The following is a 16119-nucleotide window of genomic DNA, read 5'->3' on the forward strand; positions in this document are numbered from 1 at the left end:
TGTTGCCACCAATTATCAGAGCCCCGCATTACATTTAAAAGAATTAAATAATGAAGAATCTGCATAAATTGTACACTGGTTATCATAAATTAGAGAAAAATCACAAAAATCACGATTACTGAAAAAGTTACATGTCGAATTTTATGAAACTTACCCACAATATACAACACATAGTAAGGTATCAAATAACATAAAAAGAAATTACCAGTCAATTATGGTAGTATAGAAATTAGCACGTGTACAAAATGAACAAATCAAAGTTGTCAGTTTGCTATAGTAAAAGTACCTACAATGTGGAATATAATCGCCTCCAGAAGCAATACAGCACATTCAGCGATGTGTGATGCTTTCAATTATGCGGTTTATCAGTTCCATAGGAAGCGAGAGCCATCGCTTTTGCAAAGCAGTTGCAAGTGCGGCAAGGGTCTAAGGGGGCGGAATGAGAGCAGCTAGACGTCTCCCTAAAGCATCCCAAACGTGCTCGATAGGATTCAAGTCCGGGGATCGAGCTGGCCACTCCATGCGTATGATTGTTTCCTGTTGAAGATAATCAATCATCTACGATGCGAGCACTCTGTGGTCTTGCATTGTCGTCCTGTAATAGGAAAGCATCGTCTATTGCCCCGACATATGGGCTCACATAAGCATCAAGAATGTCATCTCTATAAACATGAGCATTCACGGTTCCCCTTGGAAAAACATGGAGGTCTGTGCGTCCACCCAATGAAATGCCACACCAAACACAGACACTGCCTCTTCCGTATGCATCTCTTTCACGGATGTTTGACGGATGATAACGGGTTCCAGGTTCTCTCCGTATCAAATAACGCCTATTATCGCTTTATAGACTAAACTTGGACTCATCCGTAAAGAGAATAGCCGTGCATTGCTCCAGTGGCGTCCAGTGGACATGTTGTCGTGTCCACTGCAAACGGTCCCTCCTACGGCGTGACTTAAGCGGCACTCAAATTGTTGTTCGCTTTGCATACAGACCACTTTCATGAAGCCTTCTACGCACAGTCGACGCTGACACCAACCTCCTGGTGGATGAAGCAAAGGATAATCTAAGAAGAGTTGGAGTAGCGGTTCTATTCCTGAGTGCACATAATGTCAAATATCGGTCATCGGCGCTCGTCGTAGCAGTTGGCCGTCCTTGGCTGACCCTCCTAGGTGCCGAATCTGTGATTTGAAATTGTCTCCAAAGTCTATGAACCACAGAAGGACTCACATGTAGCCGTCTGGCCATTTCTGTTTCACTTTGTCCTGCCTCTAGTCTTCCAATGGCTCTCCATCGTAGTTCTGCAAGCAAATGATGCCTGGAGGTCATGAATTGGCTATCTCAGATTTCTGATGTCACTGTCACAGTGAAATATGCGGGCTTGCTCTCAAACATGGACTTTTTATTCTCCTCGCAGATGACGTATTCCGAGTGCAGCGCCACTATTTGCATATTGTAGTTTTCCTCAGCTACTTTTACTTGGCAACATATTCAAATTTTACACGGTTTGGCTTAATTTTGAGGGAGTTATCGCTATTTTTGTGATTTTTCCTTAATTTATGATAACCGGTGTATATAGTTGTCTCGCATTGTGATCAAACAACAGTACCTAGAGACATAGTATTCTGAGTAACGTAGTCCTCCTATTCGAACATGGGCATCTGGAAGCTCAGATTTGGAATTTGTTATTATGTATTTCATATTTTGTAAATTTTTAACGAATTTTTGATTAAAATCCTCAACGATTTTAAGACGATGAATTGCAACACTGTACGAACTCTATTAAAAAAATTATTTTTATCTCCAGCGCGCGAGATTTTGTACAGAAAATTCTAGATACGCTCTTTTAACTATCTTGTGATAAACTGTGTTTTACGTTTTTAGTGCGAAGAACATGAAATTTAATAAATAAATGTAACACACAAAACGTTAAATAAACGCCCCTTTGGGCGCATTTTAAATCTGAAAGCTTTCAGATTTTTTTCTAGAATTAATTTCTAATATGTAGTATTATATTTTTAATACTTTTCTTCTAGTTGATGTGTACGGAGGCAACTGTGCGCCATTTTTGTGGTTACTGAATTTGAAATCTGCGACTTGACGAATGAAAATTGTCATCGGTCGACGAAGAACTAGGTAAGTGTTTTCCGGCATACTTAGTATTGTAAAGGAAGAAACACATTTACAGAGAAAGAAGCCAAATCAGACCGCATGGAAAAACCTGAAAAACTCAAATCAGAAATAAACTACCCCCCCCCCCCAAAAAAAAATGTAATTTAAAATTTAAAATAATTAATAAAGAACATTAATATAAAAAAATGAAAGGGTTCAGATTTGAATGATAGTCTAAAATAATTCTTTTACATCTTATCTTGTTTATGAGTAGGATAATGAATAGGCATATCTCATTTTTACAAGATATTATTTCACAAGGTATTAGAACAGTGGTTTTCGGCTTGTGGCGCGCGCTTTATAAGAGAGCGACCGAGCGGTAAATTCGCTGAACACTGGTAGTTCGGTCTGAGGTTCGAATCCCGCGAACGGACTGACTGCATGGACGTGTAAAGCGTATACGAACCAGTTTCGCTTAGAATATCCTGACGAAGCTATCCCTCCCCTTAAGCAGATAGGCTTCGCCGTAATCACACAGACCAAATCATAAGACAACCCGAGAATTTTTCAGACTGGAAGCGCAGCTGTCACCAAAATATTTTCAAATACAAACAAATGTAAATAAAGTCACACCGGTGTCAAAAAAGATAAATCAAGAAAATGCGTTATTCACAACCCTCGTCCGAATGTCTTGAGCAGAAATGCTATAAATTCATCCATACTCCTGTAGCAGCGACATCAACAACGCTAAGTCAGCTCGGAGCCGAACGCCGGCGATTCAAGCCGAACGCCGGCGAAAGACTAGGACTCGTGTAATCTCGGGTATTCTCGGCGGGAGTGAAGAGTTAGATAAACAGATTTCCTGCGTAGTATTGGAATAGTATCTCGTATCTCGCAGTATATTTGTTAGTGTTGCCCCCGATAAGCACGTTGATACGAATAACGAAACCTTTCGCTCTTGGAACATTTCTAAATTAATTCTGAGGTAAATTTCAAAACTACAACAAAGTATTTTTCAATGATTTAATATAAAATTCCTTTTAGATACATAATTACGTAACTGAGTTGAAATGAAAATTGAATGAAGGAGAAAAAGGTCGTTAATAGTAAAGGTAATGTAAAAATAGAAATACGGCGAAATAGTACACATAAATATAGAAAATATGATATAATGTACACCTTGCAAACATACAAAAAAAAAGGACCTGCGTTTTTTTATGTCTCCAAATTGCGACTTAAGATGTATATTAGATTTATATATTGTCCTAATGTAGGTATTTTGATGCAAAATGGAACATTTTCGGAAATGACATACAAGTTTGTTTTCCATATTTCCATTCTACGACTCAGACTGTAACAAAATGCCAAGTTATGTAAAAATTGTGCAAGTAGTTGTTTTTTACATCCTTGTACGAAGTAAAAAGAATGTATTGTAATCACGAAAAATTTCAGGTATCGTATTTCAAAGAAAATACCGATTTTGACAGTTATCCAATGCAATTTAATGATGTCTTTGGTGACATCCACAAGTAAGGACAGAATAAAGGACTCTTTTTTCCCCAAAAAAATAAATTATAAAACTGATTAAAAATGAATTTTGAAGAGAATTTTTTGTGGCGTCTGTACGTACGTATGTATCTCGCATAACTCAAAAACGAATAGCCTCAGAACGTGGTGAAATGTTTTGTATGTAGGACTGCTATAACATGTAGATGTGCACCTCGTATTTTGGTTGCGATCGGCCTCACCAAAAGTATGCAAATATATGTATATACATTTGCATACTCGTCTCAGCTCAGTTTATTTCTTCTTATATGTTTGTAAGTTGTGCATTTTTTGCTTTAAAAAGGATTGAATTACGTTGTTCTTATCGTCCGGTTATGCCTTTAGTAAATCTATATGCAATATTTGTTGAATTATCAACAATTTAAAAGTTGTTAAAATGCGGCTAAGTCTAATTATGTTTGCCATGGCGGCCGTCCTTGTTTACATTTGGAACTCGGAAGAATAGTGATTTGTTGCCAATCTAGTGAAACTAAGCTTCGCAAAAACAAATATAAATACTTCTTTTATTAGACTAGAAGAGAAACACGACTTCTTTTATTATTGCGAATAAATCATGCTTAATCCATTCTGGAATTTATTACAGGAAAGATGTGTTTAAGATTTGCTTCGTAATTTTTAATATAGATATTTTGAGTATTTTATGTATTTTAGCCTTGTACAGAAGTGAGGACTGAATTAATTGAATGAGAAATACTCAATCGTCTGTGAAAAACTGTTTCTTTTTATTTGGGGGTTTGTTTAGTTTCTTTTATACATAATTTTAGCTTTATTATAATATCTGAATAGTACATGTGCTAACGATTAGATAATTCGTCAAATAATATAAATTTTGTGCATTCTGGGTTATAAAATGAATAAATTTTAAGGGAACTTAGCGCCAAAGTGGCACTATGGTGCACACATATAGTGAATTTTAAAGAGTGCCTTTACTTTTGTGGTTTATGCGCTATCGACGAAGTAGATTTAATTCAATCCAGTAAGTTTAAATGAAATGCAAGAAAAAATTCGTATAATTTAATATTCCGTAGAAGGAAGTCATGTGGTGTACACATCAGATTTTTTAAATTTTTTAATATTCGTTTAATTTTCTATAACTTTGTACGGAAAATTTCTACAGTTTGAGAATTTATACTGTAGAGACATTATGTGTTTTTTAAGCAGGAGAATTGAAAAATGAGCAATGCCCTAGCCGGGACTCAAACCATGTACCTCTAGAATACGCGCCGACTGTGCTGACAATTACACCACGAAGGCACGCTAAGAAGGCGGGAGAAATACAATGTAATACGTAATATGGTATATAATTTTGTAACCCATTAAAAAAATTACAGTATCATGTGGTTGTTTAAGGAATTAGATTAACATGAAAATAAATTGAGCAGGGCCCAATAATTTATTTCATGAAAAGGGGAGCGGATTTACAGGACGATTAGAAGAGACAGATTTAGTCTCCATTGGAACTTTAATATCGCCTGCATATTTAAAAGGAGAAAAAATTTGTAGCTTACACACTTCAGGAAAAAAATCGAAGCACCATGAAGGAAGTGTTTGTTTTGGATAAAACTGAATATATGTATAGCTCATACACAGATAATAAATTGACTAAAAAATCAAGAACATAGTACCTGTTCATGGTTCACAATCACCCATTGAATGTTCAAATTAGTAGCTGGTCGAACCGCCCCTGGCGGCAATGCATGAATTCGTCGAGGCAAGTAGTGGTAGAGGTTCCTAATGTCATCCTGCGACACATTCTGCCAGGCATTCATCAGTTGTCGCTCCAGATCTGAGATATTTTGTGGTGCCCGAATATGGCGGCCTACCATGCTCCAGACTTGCTAGATGGGTGAAAGGTCTGGTGATCTTCCAGACCAAGGAAGAGCATCAGCCGCACGGAGACAGTCCAGAGATGCTCCCTCCCGGGGTTGACTCAGGCGATTGCCTGGGAAGTACTGGTTAGGATCCTGTACCTTGGCAGTCTCAACCAGGGGGGTACATAATTTGACTTCACAGGACTAGAGCCCGAGTATTGTACTCAGGTTGGTTCAGGCTTGGGAGGGACCGTACTGGTAATGTCGTGTCTGTTCCTTCGGCTGTGGTGGAGCTGCATGGTACATTTGTCGACTGAGTTCCCGGGGGTTTGACCCCATTCAGTTCTCGTGGCGGGGACTGACAAAGCGGACAGAGCACCTTTCAACAATGTGGTTTTGCCAATGAAGTGGTGCCCGGAGGCAAGGTGACAGCGTATAAAACTAGCAACATATCGTTCTGCCCAATGCTTAGTAAAAGCTGGACGGGGACTTCGTGGATTGCGTCTGCGAGAACGAGGTCCCACGGGCGTTGGATATTTCAAACTCTGAATGGGTCCCGTATATTGAGGACCTGGGATGGAGGTCCTTTGCCTGGTGTGTCAGTCCAGAGATGCGAGCGGTATGTGGCCTGGTATCATCTTGTTGGGAAATGGCCCCAATGGCTGTATGCCTTAGTAAAACAATGGCTGATTGGGACCGCTGGCCCCGTCCTCTATAGACATGAACACAGTGGTCATCTGCTTCGAGAGTAAAGCGCGATTCGTCGCTGAACACTATACGATGCCACTTTGATGGCAGACATGATGATCAGCTGCTACACCACTCCAGACGAACCCTCTGATGTCGTGGGGTCAAAGGCAAGCGTCTTAAAGGCCTCTATGAGCGTAAACCCGCCTCAGAGACAAACACCGTGATATGGTGGACGGTACCACGGGAGTTATAGACGTGGCTGTAGTGCGTTGAATAGTCGACAATGATACCTTTGGGGCGGTTCGGGCCTGGCGAACAGTCATCGTATCTTGCCTCGCATTTGTGCTCCCTGGCTTTCCAGAGACTTCAGTTCGTCTTCAATTTCCTTGTAGCAACCATTGCTGCCAACATCTTTGCACAGCAGTGTCTGTACGCTGCAGGTGGCAGCCTATTGCTCGGAATGACCACCCAGCTTCACGCAACCCTACAGTGCGACGACGTTCGAAGTCGTTTAGTTGTCTGTGAGGTCTTCGATATCATCGTAATGGCATCTTTAGTTGCTTCTTTAAGGAATTACAGTGGCAGCAACAGAAAAGATAAATTTTCTGCCTCTGTTACTGGTTTTATACTTTGGGAATTGCGCACTAGGAATGTGCGCTATGATCGCAATTCCTGTTCATTGGCGTTGAAAGTTTGATCATTTGCATGTTCGATCAAGATGTTTTTGCATATCAAATTTCGTCACAATCGCAAAATTCTTTCTTGGTGCTCCGATGTTTTTCGCGAAAGAGTGTCATTCAAGTTTGTCCAAAACAATTAGTTTAAGTCGAAGTTTAATATTGCTATTACGTAATGTGATGAATTAAGTCCTTTTTGGTGCTTTAATGTTTTTGCAAAAGAGTGTATTTCTGTAAGCATAGTTAATATTTTCAATTATGTATATAAATGAAATGCAATTTTAATAAATCATCCAGATTAAAAAGTAAAAAAGAAAAAGATTCTTTTAAGAAGAACTTTTTTTTTGGCTTTTAAATAGTTTAGTTTGTTAATTTAACAGCCAGAATAAATATGGAAGAAAAACATCTTCCGGTTATACAAATGGCGACAGCCTCGATTGCAAAGTGAAACAAGCCAAAATTGTGTTTCTATACTAACAGCCCTTCTGAGCTAAAACAAAATCGTTGCAAGGAAATTTTGATCTCGCGACATAGCAAGAAAAATATTTTCTCTTCTAATAGAATAAAAAAGACAGAATATAGGTAGCTTTCTCGATTCGTAAGGGTCTATGTTCTACTTGTAAAGTCTATGTTTCTTACAAGGCAAAATATTTATGCAGAGCAGATGAAAATTTAAGAAGTTTGGTCTTTATATTCAAAAATAAGAATTTTAATCCTAATATTCAAAAATAAGAATTTCGTTTATTAAATTCATAATATTCCTGTATGAAGTCGTAAATGGAATTTAAGACAGAAATAAAAGTGCCATTTTGGTGCAATCCCTGTGTAAGTCTCATTCTTATGTTACTGTACTATATCAGACTCTACGTAACTGTAACTGTGTATGCTTTACAGCAATTTCCAGTAAGCGAAGGTAATGGAAATTTCTCTTCGGACGGGTGAAACCTATATAATCCCAGAGAGATCATCAGTTTTAGTTCAAACTTTAGCTCAGCGTTTTCAGAGTATTGAGAGATCACTATGCGAGTTTACGCATTTAAGGGGACTCATACACCTTAAAACCCATAAGATCTTCGAATATGTGACTGTTGCAAGAATTGGGATAACTTATTTATTTTAAAAGCAATTACTTCCAACTTTTTACAGCTGACTACGTAATATAGCTGTTTTCTGAAATAGTAATCAGAAAGTTTCTGTTACAACAAATATTTTTATAATTTAATCCGCTTTGTGACAAAAGTTTTCGTCAAGTTTCCACCTTGCGCGCATAGTTTAAAACATTCTGTTGCATAATTTAATTCCATATTTAATATATAGCTTTTATAACATTTGTAAACTACTGTGAACCTAAAATTCTAAGAATTTCATGTTAAATTTTTATTTTATTTGGAGTTGAGTGTATAAAATGTATTTTATTAAAAAAATCTGTAATGTTTTCTAGCATAAATTTTTTTAATACTAAAATATTCATCAAATTTTAGGTTCAGTTAGAAAATAGTGCCCACATAAAGAATTCCATCTAATTTCAAGTATGCACCATTAGCCATTTTTAAAATATCATGCGCGCAAGGTGGAAACATGATGAAAACTTTTGTCACAAAGCGAATTAAATTACAAAAATATTTGTGGCAATACTCACTTTCTGGTTACTAGTTTCTAAAGCAGCTATATTATGTAGTCAGATGTAAAAAGTTGGAAGTAATTGCTTTTAAAATAAATAAAATATCCCAATTCTTGCAACAGTCACATATTCGAAGATCATAAGGGGTTTAAGGTGTATGAACCCCCTTAAAGCTTTTTGTATTGCCTTGCACACTCCTGGCCATCAAAATTCCAACACCAGGAAGGAATGATCTAACGAACGTCAAAATCACATGAAAGGAAGAAGAGGTTGGGAAACGCAAATGATTAGTATTTCAGCACATTTATACAACAGAGGAGGGAAACGACATCTGAAGCACTGCATAAAAGGAAAATTGTGTGGTGGATTTCTCGTTCGGAAAGCGCTTTGTAAGGTCGGAATTTGCTATCGTGATATGCCTCGAATAATAAGAAATGCTTACCACCAATTGTCAAAATTCGGTAAAGGCACGATCGTTACCTATCGAGAGTGTGAAATGTCGTTGCGTGATATCGCCAGTAACACTGATCGATTTCGGATCACTGACATGCAAATAGGAGATCAGTGGGCCTGCCCTCCCATGACTATCGCCCGAGAGGACAGATATATTGTGAGGTCAGATCTTCAATACCGTATAACCTCATCTCGGACCATTAGGTAATGGGCATGTTTGTTTGTCCTAGGTAATGGGCCTAGGATCCACTCGTAAGGTGCATCGACGTTCGTAGTAGCGTGGACCATAAGCTCGGCGACCATGCCTTCTGCTTTCCTTAAGATTGCAGCATAGAGAGTGACGCCGGCTCTGGTGCGCCGAACGACAAAACTGGATACAGGAATGGCACAATGTTGTCTTTTCAGGAAAGTTCCGGTTCTGCGTGCAGTATTCTGATGGCCGTATACGTGTCTGGAGACTCCGAAAAGACTGCACGTGGCCTGCTTGCATTCGATATGGGTATAGGGACCTTGCATCTAATCTGATGGTTTGGACAGCCATAGGATGCACGACACGCACATCTCTACATCAATCGACGGTCATTTGAATACACATAGGTACATTTCTGATATCTTACCTCCCATTGTAGTGCTCCATATTAGAGGCCTGCCAAACACCATATTCCAACAAGACAATGCAAGACCACACGTTGGACGCCGCGTTCTGACCTTCCTCGATAACCAGGGCATCCGATTGCTGCCCTGGTGTCGACAGTCTCCAGATCTGTCACCCACTGAAAATATCCGGTCATAGGTTTGCTGAGAGACTGGCCCCGGCACCCTTCTTCAGCTAATGGTTGATGAAGTGTGGCAGAAACCTGAAGCAGCATGGAAAGATTTGCCCGTTTCTGTCATCCAAGCTCTGTTCAACTCCATGCCTAACAGAGTAAGCGCCGTTTTTGATGCTGGTGGTGGCAGTTGTTTCTGCTAATTTCGCACTCTTGTAAACCCTCAAACTGCTTACAGATTTCATCATTTTGTCTTCATGTCATTCCTCGACTTCGGCATAGGCAATATCGATATTGGCAATTCTGTTTACGTACAATAAATATCATTTTTGTAGCTCCTTTCCTTCATGGTATTGCAAATTTAATGGCCAGCAGTGTACTTAAGTGGTAATTGGTAATTTCAAGTGGTAATAGTGCTCGTGTATTGGGAAGATCTGTACGTTTACATTTGCGTGAAAAGTTCCAGAACTGCAAACTGTTCGTTTTTTTGAGGGGAAATAAATTTTATTAAGCTATCGTCTGCATTGTGTGCCTTCAGTCCGTTACGAACCCGTACGCGACGGTACATAATTACAAAAAGCAAGGAAACACTGTTATAAAATTTAAGTAATCATTAATCAACCAACTAATCACATTAATCTTCCACAATTAATCGTTAGTGAGTATAATAATAATGTCGCTGGACTTTATAAGGAACACTTTCCCTTTATTGATTAATAAAGAAAAGGAAGTTTTAAACTGATTAGAAACTTAATTTATTTCGCTTTTTATTTCCTTAAACAGCTGTGCTTATCTTTGTTATAACTCTTTTCCAGCTGGCCGTGGAAGCAGTAAGCGAAACAAATTTGCTACCCAGCCGTTCTATTTTAATTTTCGCGTTCTTTTTTTGCCAAAAATAATTTTAAATCAAGCGTTTAAGAAGATTAAAAAAGAAAATACCATCGTTTGAAAATTAAAAATTCTTCCTCTAAAATTTTTATTTATTGTTTGACAAAACCATTAAAGGGGAAAAAAGGTATTTTAATTAAGAATATGTGTTTAGAGAAGCTGTGTTAAAAGTGGCGGGAAATTTGGTCGCACCTTAGCGATTAATCTTATCGTTTGCTTTTAAATTAAAGAATGGTGGTCCAGTTAAATAGACAGACTTGTTTCTAACTCTTTCCTTGCTTCTACAATGCTAAGCAAAATTAAGTGTTTGCTAACTTCAGTAGTGGTTTAAACGTTTTCCTTCCAAAGTTTCTTACTTTAAGCGTCGGGAGTAAAATTTTTCGAATGACTGATTTTTTGAACGTTATATGAGACATTTAAATTCCTTTCCTCTTCAATAAAACTGTTTTAGATAGTTTATTTTATCAACAGGTAATATTATTTTTTACATTAAAACCATCTTTCGAGATACTTCTGTATTAAACACCTTGATGCGGCAGTTACGGATGGACATAATAAAAACCCTTTTTTCCAGGTATTCAAAAGGAATTTTTTCGTAACATCCGTACGTATATCCTACGTACGTGGATGTAAGGATCTTGCACTATTAAGGTATTTCTCCCGCCTTCTCACCATGCCTTCGTCGTGTAGTCGTCAACCCACTCGGCGCGTATTTTGAGAGGTTCTAAGTTCCAATCCGGCCGAGGGCATTGCTCATTCTTCACTTCTCTTGCATCACAAAAAATTAATGTCTCTACAGTGGCGCTTGAACTAAAAGAGGTGGTGAATGATGATTCTCCACTACCAGGATTTGGCGATTGGGTTCGCTAAAAACCCCAGTCACTCTTTAAAAGGGGGGGAGTATATAAAGTATTTCTCCCGTCTTCTTAGCGTGCCTTCGTGGTGTAGCGGTCTGCATGCTGAGAGCGTATTCCAGAGGTCCGTGGTTCGAGTCCCGGCGAAGGAGTTGCTCATTTTTCACGTTTCCTGCTTCCAAAAAAATACCTAATTTCTCTACAACTTTATTTACTTATTATTCAAATGTTTTAGTGTATTTGAAAAGATTTTACTGCCAAAGTTTGAGCGTGAACGTTCGCCATTAGCCAAATCCCACCACGTGACTTTGCTTACATTCATTTTCAATTCGTCGGTCTGCAACATGTGACTTCAATCCTTAGAAAATAAATTTTCAAGATGATTTCTCCATTTATGCGAATTATGAAAGTGAAAACTTTCCCATTAGCTGGTTCACGCCACCTGACAAAAGAGTGGCAAGTTTCGACACTCTGCGTGTCTAAACTAAAAGACTGTGTAAATAATGTATGTATGAGTTGGAGACTAAATTTCAAGACTTCGCAGTGCTCATTTCACTCGCTGACAAGAACTTTGTGAATTTAAGAACTTAGCTTTGAACTCTTGACTTTGCCAAAATAACAGCGTGGCCTCCGTGCAATTTCACTGTAGTTCAAAGAATTATCCTCTTAGGGGAATAAACAAAATCGACTAGTAAAAAGCTCACAGTAGTTGAAGGTAGTAGAGAAATGATGATTCTCGCAAAATCTCATCTAATTCATAATAGTGGTGAAACCATACACAATACGTTTTGATTTTATGCATATATAATCTGTGCTAAAAGGAATGCGAATGATTTAAAAAAGATTAATGAATATGCAGGGTAATTTATACCTTATGGACTCCATAATCGTATCGCTGCTTTGTGATTAAGTAACACTTAGAAATGCGTAAATTCAGGATCATCTTGAAATTCTTAAAGTACATGTTTTTTTTTTAATGTTCTTTTTCTCTTTATCGATTCAACCTATCGATGTTTAAATCTGCTCTCTGCCGATACTTAAATTCAGTATCATCAATGTAATTGATTCAATTCTTTCTTCTCCCTATCGATTCTTCCAGAATGTTCATGATTTTAAAAAAAATGTTGAACATAATTTTAATGGATAACTGTCCAAGAAATGACTTTATTTTTAAATGCCTCAATATTTACATTTTAGTACGGTAAAGAAATTTACTTCACCCTTATGCAGTTTACAGCTGCTATTTAGAGATAACGCATATATAACTCTTCATTGAATCATTGACTACCGTTACACGATTTAATAACATGTTACAAAATTGACAGCCGTGCTTAGTCTTGTTCATATAGATGGTGCGTTCCGTTAAGGGGTCTTTATTTCCTTAGCATACTTATGCGACATGCTAATGATATACTCTTTAAGTAGCCCACTTAATTAACTTAAGTAAAACATTAACTAGAGTAATTTAAGTAAGTAACTCAAGTAAAATACACTTACTTCCAAACGTTTAGCACGAAGATGTAAAATGCAAAAAAATCAACAAAAACTGCTTTGATTGACACAAAATTCGGCAGGAAAGTATCATATATATTTATGCATAAAACAAAATCAATAATTATATACAGAAATGAAAACAATATTAAATTTTTGTATGTTATCAGATGGAGACTTAAACTGAATTATGTATAAAGTGAAAATAAACAGCATAAAATGAAAAAAAGAACATTAATAGATTATGTGATCCCCCTCATCTGTATGCAAAGTTTACACCTTGTGACCATGCTTTCAATTAGGTGGTCAACGACCGCAGAATTAAGCAATCGCCATTCTTCTTGTAGAGCAATTTCCAGCTCAATAAGAATGGCTGGAGGTGGGAAACGTGAAGATACAACACGGCCGAGAGCATTCCAAAGATTTTCAATGGGATTAAGGTCGGACGAATATGCTGGCCACGCCATACTCGCAATCCCTTCACTCTCCAGGTAGTCATCGACTATGTCAGCTCTATGAGGACGTGCGTTATCTTCCATCTTCCATTAAACCAAACGTAGGGCCAAATGCTGTGGCGTACAATCTCACAATGCGTTCTAGGACTTCATCTCGATACCGGACGGCCGTTAAAGAACCCCGTTTAAAAACGTGCAGTTCGGCGCGGTATCCTAATAAAATCCTTGCCCACACCATAATGCTTCCGCCTCGGAATACGTGATGTTCCTTGATGTTTTGGGACTGATTGCATGTTTGTTGTTCACGCCATATCCTTGTACGCTTGTCATCTGGCTCCAGAGCAAATCTTGACTCATCAGTAAACATGACATTGCCCCAGTCAGGCACGTTCCAATTGACATGTTCCCGGCACCACTGTAATCGTGCCCATCTTGATTGGACGAATAGAGGAACACAAACTCGAGACACCCGGGCGTGCAGTCTACTCATATGTAATCTTTGGCGTACAGTAGCTGCAGATATCGCCTTACCAATGGACGCTGTAACCATAGATGTCACACATGTGGAGGTCGCTCTGCGATTCCGCTTAATATATCGATCTTCCGCGGGGGGTTGAACACTTGGGCGCCCGGCTATGGGCCTTTGAACAACAACAACTGTCTGTGTGGTTTGGAATTGTTTCCATAAACGTGAAATTAAAGAATGATGAACGGCGAAGAAAAGAGCAACATCTGTGATCGACTGTACTGCTTCAATGCGCCCCACAGCACGCTAGCGCTCAGAATCTTCCATTCGTCTTCTGGAAGTCATAGAAATACGTATGTCTTGAAAACAAATTGTACGAAAGTTTTACACACCTTCTATTAGTACTTACAATCAACTTCTATAACCCTTCATAAAGCTGGCTTCTTATAAGACTGCCTTTTTTGCATATATCTTGACATGAAAGCGCAATTGGCTGTTACCTAACATATTTGCATACTTCCATCTACCTCTGCAGCGAATTGCATCCTCTTCAGTTCTGATTGCCTTCTAGAAATTAGCAGTTTCCTCTCCGTGCTTAACTTTTGGAAGTGAGTGTACATGTAATAGAGGCCTTGGGACATTCGATATTCATTCAGATACCCAAATGAGTTAAACGTTTGTAATACAAAATTGCTCAAGAGCTAAATACCTTTGAAGAACCATTTGTGGCCACTTATGAAGAAAAAAAATATCTAAAGTCCGAAATTCCTTTATTTCTTTTTAAGTCTTTCCGAGTGATGAATCTCATCTAATTCATAAAAAAAAAAAAAAATCTGAACGTTTCCGAATTATACATTACGCCCAAACGGACTTTTTTTTCAACGTTTTCTGTGTTACATTTATTAAATATCATGTTCTTCGCACTAAACCATAAATTCAACTCAATAGCAATGTTGAAAAATAATTTTAAAATGAGCTTACCTTTAGCAATTCCGATAAACAGTCTCGCGCGCTGGAGACAAAAATGTCTTTTTTTCCGCACAGTAATTCCATTGCTCGCTTTGAAATCGTTGAGTTTGTTAATAAAAAAAATTCGTTTAAAAGTTACAAAATACGAAATCGATAATAAAACAAATTTCAAATTCCAAATCAGGGCTTCCAGATGCCGTTATTTGGTAAAAGGTTGCATTACTCAAATTTGGATATCTTTAGGTACTTTCGTTTTATCACACTGCGAAAAACATGCATACTTTCATGCAGATTCTTAATTACTTAATTTCTTTAAATATAATACAGGGCGATAATATTTGATGGCAAGAATTTGAAAAATGACCCGTCATTTATTAGTGAATCAACGCAAAATGCCATAACGAAATTAATACAGAAATGGAAAATAATGAAGATAATCATTTGGTAGCAGATACATCGAGCTTTATTTAAAATTTCTGTTTAAAATTCTATAATAAGTATGTTATGGTAGCATTAAATTTCAAGATAAAAAACTTCTTGTACAGTCTACAATATATATATATATATAATTTATTTCCTAAATAATATTGATTAATTCATTATATTATCTCCTAAGTTTAATTAAAGTAGAATTATTTTAAAAGAGTGAATCCATACTGTTAAGTTATATTTTGAAAGATGTTTTGAAGCAACTTGAAAGTAAAATATTAATAATGTTTTAACGGGGACTGGTATTAAATCATCATGAAGAACAAAATTTCAATTGTAAAAGGAAAAATTAAATTAAAAACATGTAATCATTGTCATTGATCGGAAATTAGTTGACTTTTCAAGGGGAACAAACCAACTCGCGTTCAATGAACAATAATTAATAAATAAATACGTAAATACGAATGTGTTTCGTCTTTACTCGAATTATAAGGTTAAGCCAAACCAGCAATTCTAGTCAGGCCAAATATTTCCGCTAATAGAAGGGATTATGAACCAATACTGATACTCAAAGAAATTATTCTTATGAAACATTTTAGCCAATTCAATTTGGAGTGAAAAGCAATTTTTGTAGAGAAATCCGAAAAAACTCGAGTAACCGTCCCCGACACCCTCGTGTTTATGCATTTGAGTTCTATATTATTTGTAAAAATTAAACATTGGAAATTGTCATTATGAAATAGAATTCAAAGTAAAGTTGAAATAAACATAAAAGATTACAAAATAAGATAAAAAATGCAAAATTTGTAAAAACAAATCAAAAATAATATAAAAATAATATAAAAATAAAAAATATAATAAGAACAGTGAAT

General features: G+C 37.2%; 1 protein-coding gene across 2 annotated transcripts in view; it reads left to right on the forward strand.

The window, feature by feature from the left end:
* Positions 1-16119, forward strand: part of LOC118196922 (neurexin 1-like) — an 894564-nt gene that overhangs the window by 325941 nt on the left and 552504 nt on the right. For both annotated transcript variants that reach the window (XM_085827476.1, XM_085827475.1), the window contains exon 2: positions 2035-2134. The gene's annotated coding sequence lies outside the window, so the exon portion shown is untranslated. The remainder of the gene's footprint in view (positions 1-2034; positions 2135-16119) is intronic.

The sequence above is a fragment of the Stegodyphus dumicola genome, chromosome 12, assembly GCF_044657685.1.
Source record: "Stegodyphus dumicola isolate Sdum_Otavi_A_Nest chromosome 12, ASM4465768v1".
Classification (NCBI taxonomy): Eukaryota; Metazoa; Arthropoda; class Arachnida; order Araneae; family Eresidae; genus Stegodyphus; species Stegodyphus dumicola.